This window comes from Procambarus clarkii, chromosome 23 (genome assembly GCF_040958095.1).
Source record: "Procambarus clarkii isolate CNS0578487 chromosome 23, FALCON_Pclarkii_2.0, whole genome shotgun sequence".
Lineage (NCBI taxonomy): Eukaryota > Metazoa > Arthropoda > Malacostraca > Decapoda > Cambaridae > Procambarus > Procambarus clarkii.
Genome location: NC_091172.1, coordinates 41,844,556 through 41,854,663, shown reverse-complemented (window position 1 = coordinate 41,854,663; position 10,108 = coordinate 41,844,556). Strand labels below are relative to the sequence as shown.

Genomic DNA, 10,108 nt, shown 5'->3' with positions numbered 1-10,108 from the left:
TTATAATTCTAACTTAAGCTCTATGTTGTCTCTTAACCCCCAATGTACGTTCTTGTATATATATAAATAAATAAATAACGAGGGATCGAGGCATTAATGCGCAGTACGTGCTTCCCTCATCTGTGACGTCACAGCGCCATCTGACGACAGCATAAACACAGGCGGCCATTTTATGTTCCACCAAGATTAAAAAAAAAAAATAATTTTGCCCCGAGGGGCGAGTTTATTGGGCAGCGCCCAATGTGTTCGCAATAGAATGTTCTACAAGAACATGTATAAAATAAGTGACACAGAGATTATTGATGTGTGTATTTGTGTGGGTGATTATAAATATGTATGTGTATGTATATATGTATACGTATATATATATATATATATGTACATGTATGTATGAGAGTGTGTACATGTATATATAACATTAATAATTTTGTAACTAGCGTCAAAAATTGTTATTTGCTTAGCTAAACAAACTAGAGAGTTCAGTTCCTGAACCCATTATGTGCCTCTGTAATCCTTTACACCACCGCCCACGGGATGGGTATGGGGTGCATAATAAAGAAAGAAATTGAAATAATAAGGGTATGAAATGTATCAATAAAACATTAATGTTAGTGGCCATCAGGTAAAATCAGGTTATTATTTGTAAAGAATTTAAATGAGTTAAACTAAATACGAACTTAATATGTTTTGCTAACGCAAAAATATATTCCCGAGGTATTGTAATTGCAAATAAATATTTAATACAATTATTTGTATCATTTTTTTTATTTAGATTTCCGTATTGCTTGATAATATATAATAGCGTTTAGATAATGCTAGCGCTGGACATTCTTTAGGCTCGTTGCATGTTGTGGTAGTCGCCGCCATTTTAAAACCGTGTCGAGAGGGACTGCTGCTGGCTTATCCACAAAATCCTGCTGCATCTTCAATAGTTAAGGTAACTGTTTTCTTTTATTTGCTCTTAGACATGTGTAGTATATATATAAGCTTGTGGTGGTAGGCTGGATGGTGTGTTGATGGTGGTGTTGTGTTGATGGCCCTGGCTGGAGGTGTGTTGATGGTGGTGTTGTGTTGATGGCCCTGGAGGCGTGTTGATGGCCCTGGAGGTGTGTTGATGGCCCTGGAGGTGTGTTGGTGGCCCTGGAGGTGTGTTGATGGCCCTGGAGGTGTGTTGGTGGCCCTGGAGGTGTGTTGGTGGCCCTGGAGGTGTGTTGGTGGCCCTGGCTGGAGGTGTGTTGATGGTGGTGTTGTGTTGATGGCCCTGGAGGTGTGTTGATGGCCCTGGAGGTGTGTTGGTGGCCCTGGAGGTGTGTTGATGGCCCTGGAGGTGTGTTGATGGCCCTGGAGGTGTGTTGATGGCCCTGGAGGTGTGTTGGTGGCCCTGGAGGTGTGTTGATGGCCCTGGAGGTGTGTTGGTGGCCCTGGAGGTGTGTTGGTGGCCCTGGAGGTGTGTTGGTGGCCCTGGAGGTGTGTTGGTGGCCCTGGAGGTGTGTTGAGGCCCTGGCTGGAGGTGTGTTGATGGTGGTGTTGTGTTGATGGCCCTGGAGGTGTTGATGGCCCTGGAGGTGTGTTGATGGCCCTGGAGGTGTGTTGGTGGCCCTGGAGGTGTGTTGATGGCTGGAGGTGTGTTGGTGGCCCTGGAGGTGTGTTGATGGCCCTGGAGGTGTGTTGGTGGCCCTGGAGGTGTGTTGATGGCCCTGGAGGTGTGTTGGTGGCCCTGGAGGTGTGTTGGTGGCCCTGGAGGTGTGTTGGTGGCCCTGGAGGTGTGTTGGTGGCCCTGGCTGGAGGTGTGTTGATGGTGGTGTTGTGTTGATGGCCCTGGAGGCGTGTTGATGGCTCTGGAGGTGTGTTGGTGGCCCTGGAGGTGTGTTGGTGGCCCTGGAGGTGTGTTGGTGGCCCTGGAGGTGTGTTGGTGGCCCTGGAGGTGTGTTGATGGCCCTGGAGGTGTGTTGGTGGCCCTGGAGGTGTGTTGGTGGCCCTGGAGGTGTGTTGGTGGCCCTGGAGGTGTGTTGATGGCCCTGGAGGTGTGTTGGTGGCCCTGGAGGTGTGTTGGTGGCCCTGGAGGTGTGTTGGTGGCCCTAGCTGGAGGTGTGTTGATGGCCATATATATATATATATATATATATATATATATATATATATATATATATATATATATATATATATATATATATATATATATATATAATATTATATATATATATTATTCAGTTGCTTTCAGTTGCATATTGTCCTGGGGACCATTCAGGCTTGTTCGCATTTGTGTTCCTCACGTGTGCCCCAAAGAATGAGGTGATTTGGTAAAATGCTATGCCCAAGATTACTATCCGAGTGCCGGGGGTGGGGTGGTTCAAATAGCTTAGGCTATCACCTCATTATGTCCGGTCGTGATGGTCAAGTGGATTAAGGCGTCTTGTACATACCAGTTGCGTTGCTTCTGGGAGTATGGGTTCGAGTCACTTCTGGGTGTGAGTTTTCAGTTGCATATTGTCCTGGGGACCATTCACGCTTGTTCGCATTTGTGTTCCTCACGTGTGCCCCAAAGAATGAGGTGATTTGGTAAAATGCTATGCCCAAGATTACTATCCGAGTGCCGGCGGTGGGGTGGTTTAAATAGCTTAGGCTATCACCTCATTATGTCCGGTCGTGATGGTCAAGTGGATTAAGGCGTCTTGTACATACCAGTTGCGTTGCTTCTGGGAGTATGGGTTCGAGTCACTTCTGGGGTGTGAGTTTTCAGTTGCATATTGTCCTGGGGACCATTCAGGCTTGTTCGCATATATATATTATGAATATCAGAGGTCCCAGGACATTGGACCCAGAACAATTATTGTGCATGTGTAGAATGTATATTTATGTAGTATATTTGGCATATTTAATGGCATTTAGTTAATGCCACTTAGTGGCATGTCTCTGCACCGTTTCCAGTTTGTTGATATGCTTTCTAAGATATGGGCACCATACAACTGCTGCATACTCCAACTTTGGTGTAACAAAAATTGTGAACAATTTCAAAATTTCTGTTGAAGAAATCCTGTTTCCTAGTTCTGCATCTGTTTTGGTATAACACCTCCTTTTTTACTAGGCCTGCAATTATGAATGCCTTTATAACCAGCTAAGTTGTAGAGTTGGGTATAGTCTTTACTTAGCCAAGTTTCTGTTAAAATGAGGGTCCGTCTAATTACCACAAGCTACCACAAGCTACACAAGCTTCACAAAGCTTCCTGGCAATACGTTAGTAATGAATAAATATGATATGTTAGGTTAGGTTGACCTAACTTAACCTAACCGACGCTTGGATCGTCGACTTGATTTGGCGTCACCAGCTCTTTATTTTCGTCTAATTTCTTTATAAAAAGATACTTTTTCAGATTAAAATTATGTTTTTTCGTGTTGTACATTCAGCACCAACATTATAATGAGTAAATATATCATATTTATTCATTACTAACGTATTGCCAGGAAGCTGAGTGGTTAGGTCTCGATAAATTTCCTGGTATAATATTATTGTTTGCTATTCTCCATCTTAGACTAGGCAAGTTGAAGTCATCTAGGAAGATAATATGAGGTATCGAGTTCTCCATTTTGTTTATCTGTTCTGTGAATTCCTCGGCCGTTGCATCTGGCGGTTTGTATATTAGAATAATCACTAAATTTATTTTCTCTATTTTTAATCCCAATACCTCTACCACCTCATTTGTAATGTTAAGGAGCTCCGAGCATACAAGGTCTTCCATAGTATACAGACCCACTCCTCCATGTGACCTAATTTTACTATCACAGTTGTGTACTTTTCGAGACTACATTTCAAATATTCCCTAACATACATGGCTTCTCCCCCCTCTTTGTGTAAAATAGTTTAAATCCATTTATGGGACATTCAGCAAATAGTTCTCTATTTTTTACATTCATCAATGTTTCGGTATGTGCAATAGTATGTATTGTTTCATTGCAGATAACAGCATTTAAATTTTTTTGTTTCTTAGAATTAGACTCGTACTACCAAGTTGCTGTTGGCAATTGGATAATTTTTTTATGAAGTCATTTGTTATTTTTTCCCCTACTTTAGTAATTTATGCTTTTGATCTCAATTAGTTTTATATCCTAGCTTTTTAATTTTTTCCCCTTATATATTGCCATCTTATCTGTCTGCTTTACATGGCTTAAGCAGAGTCATGTCTGCTTAAGCCTTTGTTATTTTACTAATTTACCTGTTTTAATTATTATTTGTTTTGAAAGTTTAGTTTACCCCATTTTATTTGCTTTTTGCAGTACAATACTTTACTAATAATCTTGTAATAGTAATTGGTAATGTAACACTTGGCCTTTTTCCTTCAGAATGTATGCACACATTATAGAAAGAAGAAGAGAATACCACACAAGATGGCAGCGTATGTCACGGGCTAAAAAGCGACGCCTAAAAGAACAGGTAAACCTCGAAGTCTTTCAGAGGTTGATAGATGGAAAGCGACTGAATACAGGCAACTCCTTCTCTACACCGGTAAGATTGTACTGAAGGGAATCTTACCCAAAGAATTGTATGACCATTTCCTGACTCTTGAGTGTAGCCATTTCTATTCTTGTATCACCTAAATTGATTCAGTTAAATTACAGCCAATATGCACATGATCTTTTGCTGTACTTTGTGTTAAAGGCTCGTGAGCTGTATGGTAAGGATTTTTTAGTGTACAATGTACACTGCCTAACACTCATATCCTCTGATGCCAAAGAGTTTGGTAGTTTGGACAGATGTTCAGCATTTCCATTTGAAAATTACCTGCAGCAGGTTAAGAATATGGTTCGATCAAGTAAAAACCCTCTTGTTCAAGGAGGATTTAAGGGATTTACTGGAGAACTTGGCAAAGGTATATTCACAATAGTCGTCTCTATTACTAATGACACTATTGCAGATGAAGGTATCTTTGTAAGATATTGCTATGCCACCTCCTTTTTTTATTAGGCCTGCAGTTGTGAATGGCTTTATTATCAGCCAAGTTGTAGCATACAACATAGCATATATATGTACTGTATATGGCATATATATATATATATATATATATATGTGTGTGTGTATATGTGTATATATATATATATATATATTTATTTATTTATTTGTTCAAAATTCGTCAGTGTACTACATTTTTGTTGTTGCTTTTAGGTGATGCTTTTAACCAGTGTACGTGGGTCTGATTGTGCAACCACGGTTCGAAGAATAATGAAGATATGAACAAACGGCCTGTGGTCACTATACAGTCTGGAAGGGCAAAAGAAGAAATTGGCATTTCTACAAAAACAAGAACTATATAATGTTATTTTAAGTAAGTAACCAAAAAATTAAATAATTTTTTTAAAGTTTAAAATTCACTTAAAAATTTAAATTTTAAGTTAAAAAATTTTAACCAAAAAACTTAATATTTTTCATATTTGGAACCATTCCATAATATTTTCCCAAGCATAAATGATTATATTTCTATCACTTGCTCTTAAGATTGTTTCATTTAATAGAGGTTGGGCATAATTGTTCTCTGCTGCTAATAGAACTGACTGACTTAGCTATAGGAAAATGTAAACTTAATTGGTTTATCCATTACAGTATTTTGCAGTTTATTTCATGATCCTGTGCTTAATACTTGCATAAATAGTAGATTACAAAATGCATTTTTATATCATTAGTATTGAATAATAATAATGCAAATAATTGACTTATAAATGATGTACAATTAATTGGTAGGTGATATTATATTATTAATATTTTTTCATTCTTGCAAAGCCTTAACAAAGCCATTAACATGTTAATATAAACTTGATCACCTTCCACTTATTTTCTCATGTGCTACCTACATGTACAAAACCTTATTCCTAAATGCATATTTTGTTCTGAAACTTGTCCTTTATATGTTGTGTATCACCATCTCTGGAGAGTTTTATCTGATTGATGTATAAATTACTTTTAATTTTACAGAATATTATTGTTATACTGAATTTATTATTATATAAATAACTTAATTTTACAGAATCATCTATCAACGCACATCCACAAGTTGAGGAGGAGGATGTGACCTTCCAGATGTCTGAAGTACTGAAACAGGCACCAAACAGGCCTGGTGGATCTAGGTACATGGTAAAATAATTTAATTTTTTTTTTTTTTTTTTTTTTACTAATTGTCCGATATATATATATATATATTATATATATATATATATATATATATATATATATATATATATATATATATATATATTTGTCGTACCTAGTAGCCAGAACGCACTTCTCAGCCTACTATGCAAGGCCCGATTTGCCTAATCAGCCAAGTTTTCCTGGATTAATATATTTTCTCTAATTTTTTTCTTATGAAATGATAGATACCCATTTCATTATGTATGAGGTCAATTTTTTTTTATTGGAGTTAAAATTAACGTAGATATATGACCGAACCTAACCAACCCTACCTAACCTAACCTAACCTATCTTTATAGGTTAGGTTAGGTTAGGTTAGGTTAGGTAGCCAAAAATGTTAGGTTAGGTTAGGTAGTCGAAAAACAATTAATTCATGAAAACTTGGCTTATTAGGCAAATCGGGCCTTGCATAGTAGGCTGAGAAGTGCGTTCTGGCTACTAGGTACGACATATATATATATATATATATATATATATATATATTATATATATATATATGTCGTACCTAGTAGCCAGAACTCACTTCTCAGCCTACTATTCAAGGCCCGATTTGCCTAATAAGCCAAGTTTTCCTGAATTAATATATTTACTATAATTTTTTTCTTATGAAATGATAAAGCTACCCTTTTCACTATGTATGAGGTCAATTTTTTTTTATTGGAGTTAAAATTAACGTAGATATATGACTGAACCTAACCAACCCTACCTAACCTAACCTAACCTATATATATAGGTAAGGTTAGGTTAGGTAGCCAAAAAAAGCTAGGTTAGGTTAGGTTAGGTAGGTTAGGTAGACGAAAAAACATTAATTCATGAAAACTTGGCTTATTAGGCAAATCGGGCCTTGCATAGTAGGCTGAGAAGTGAGTTCTGGCTACTAGGTACGACATATATATATATATATATATATATATATATATATATATATATATATATATATATATATATATATATATATATATATATATATATATATAATATAAATATATAATAAATATATATATAATATATTATATATATATATATATATATAAATAAATATATATAAATATATATATAATGTGTCGTACCTAGTAGCCAGAACGCACATCTCAGCCTACTATGCAAGGCCCGATTTGCCTAATAAGCCAAGTTTTCATGAATTAATGTTTTTTCGACTACCTAACCTAACATTTTCAGCTACCTAACCTAACCTATAGAGATAGGTTAGGTAGGGTTGGTTAGGTTCGGTCATATATCTATATTAATTTTAACTCCAATAAAAAAGGAATTGACCTCCTACATAATGAAATGGATAGCTTTGTCATTTCATAAGAAAAAAAATAGAGAAAATATATTAATTCATGAAAACTTGGCTTATTAGGCAAATCAAATCGGGCCTTGCATAGTAGGCTGAAAAGTGCGTTCTGGCTACTAGGTACGACATTATATATATATATATATATATATATATATATATATATATATATTATATATATAATATATATTATATATATATATATATATATAGTGTGTGTGTGTAATTACCTAAGTGTAGTTACAGGATGAGACAGTCTTCCCAGCACTCTTTGTCATATAACGCTTTGAAACTACTGACAGTCTTGGCCTCCACCACCTTCTCACCTAACTTGTTCCATCCGTCTACCACTCTATTTGCGAAAGTGAATTTTCTTATATTTCTTTAGCATCTGTGTTAAGCTAGTTTCAATCTATGACCCCCTGTTCTTGAAGTTGCAGGTCTCAGGAAATCTTCCCTGTCGATTTTATCAATTCCTGTTACTATTTTGTATGTAGTGATCATATCACCTCTTTCTTTTAGTCTATTTAGTTTTTTAGTTTTGGCATATTTAATGCCTCTAACCTCTCCTCGTAGCTCTTGCCCTTCGGTTCTGGGAGCCACTTAGTAGCATGTCTTTGCACCTTTTCCAGTTTGTTGATGTGCTTCTTAAGATATGGGCCAACTTCTGTTGTTGGGCACCACACAACAGCTGCATATTCTAGCTTTGGCGTAACAAAAGTCATGAACAATTTCTTTAGTATATCACCATCCATGTATTTAAACGCAATTCTAAAGTTAGAAAGCGTAGCATAGGCTCCTCGCACAATATTCTTTATGTGGTCCTCAGGTGATAGTTTTCTATCTAGAACCACCCCTAGATCTCTTTCTTTATCAGAATTCTTTAAAGATTTCTCACATAATGTATAGGTTGTGTGGGGTCTATGTTCTCCTGTTCCACATTCCATAACATGGCATTTATTAACATTAAATTCCATTTGCCAAGTGGTGCTCCATATACTTATTTTATCCAGGTTTTCTTGAAGGGCATGACAATCATCTAAATTTCTTATCCTTCCTATTATCTTAGCATCATCAGCAAACATGTTCATGTAATTCTGTATACCAACTGGTAGATCATTTATGTAGACAATAAACATCACTGGTGCAAGAACTGAACCCTGTGGTACTCCACTTGTGACATTTCTCCAGTCCGATACATTGCCTCTGATTACTGCCCTCATTTTTCTATCAGTCAGAAAATTTTTCATCCATGTTAGAAGCTTACCTGTCACCCCTCCAATATTTTCCAGTTTCCAGAACAACCTCTCTATGTGGAACTCTGTCGAATGCCTTTTTTTAGGTCCAGATAGATGCAGTCAACCCAACCATCTCTTTCCTGTAATACTGTTGCTCGATCATAGAAACTGAGTAAATTCGATACACAGGATCTTCCAAATCGAAAACCATACTGTCTGTCTGAAATTATATCATTTCTCTCCAGGTGTTCTACCCATTTAGTTGTAATTATTTTTTTCAATATTCCAATTCCAATTTTTTCCAATAATGTGTGTGTGTGTGTATATTTGTGTTGTTGAATATGACCGAAAGTCATAGTCTTTCTGCCCCTCTCCTTACTGCTATTGTTGTTTCTCGCATCTTTGTATTGCTTGTATGTTTGGGCAATTTTTCCCTTTTTCCTAGTTCTGCATCTCTGCTTTAGTATAAATTTTGTTGGGCCATTATCATATATTTCACAAAACTTGACATACATCTCATTTACTTCATGTCCTAACAGCAAGTGTTTGTCAAATTCCTTAAGGAAATATCTGAGTTCCCCATAATGACCTCTCCACAAGTCAGGTTTTTCAACTGCTTCAAGCTCATTTTCTTCCAGATTATAATGCATTGCATACTTTATTCCCAAAAAGACATGGTCACTATTACCCAAGTGACAATGTCACTTGGGTAAAAGGAGGGAGGTACTGAAAGGAGGAAAAGGGAGGTACCAAAGGAGGGAGGTACCGAATGATAAATATATCTTTCTCTTTCCTGGTAAATATAATATCCAGCATGGAGGGAACATCCCCTTCCCTCATCCTCGTAGCTTGTTTAACATGTAGAAACATGAATTTTTACAGGGTGAGGTTTACGAAATTATATAATATATATATATATATATATATATATATATATATATATATATATATATAAATATATATATATTTATATATATATATATATAAAGTTTGTGTGTGTAATTTATATAAATAAATAATTAAATATTAATTTTGTTAATATCTTTTCAGGGAAAACTTGCAAGTACAATTCGTATACAAGAGGGGCAACAAGAGCCAGAGGATGTCTACTAAGAAAATATATAAGTCTTTATCCTCACACTCTTGATATATAGTCTTCACTGGTCTCTTTATTTTCTCTCCTCACAAATGTCCCTTTTTTTATTTCTTTTACGTTTCTCTCCTGTTTTTCTTGTCTTTTAATCTCTCCTTTCCTCCTCTTCCTTTACTTTTTATATTTGTGGTATTCATTTATGTCATTTTTATCTTGTATATTTTTCTTGTATCTTTTTCTTATCTTGTGTTTCTCTTCCCCTTCTCTTCAATGATTTCTCATTTCTCTCCTCTCTCTGTTGT

The 10,108-nt window shown here is 36.2% G+C and overlaps 1 long non-coding RNA gene across 1 annotated transcript; it reads left to right on the top strand.

The window, feature by feature from the left end:
- The first annotated feature begins 5,170 nt into the window (after nucleotides 1–5,170).
- On the top strand, nucleotides 5,171–9,890 carry LOC138367723 (uncharacterized). The gene is made up of 3 exons (XR_011229415.1): nucleotides 5,171–5,318; nucleotides 6,015–6,121; nucleotides 9,764–9,890. It is a non-coding gene; the product is annotated as an uncharacterized lncRNA (long non-coding RNA).
- Nucleotides 9,891–10,108: the final 218 nt, after the last annotated feature.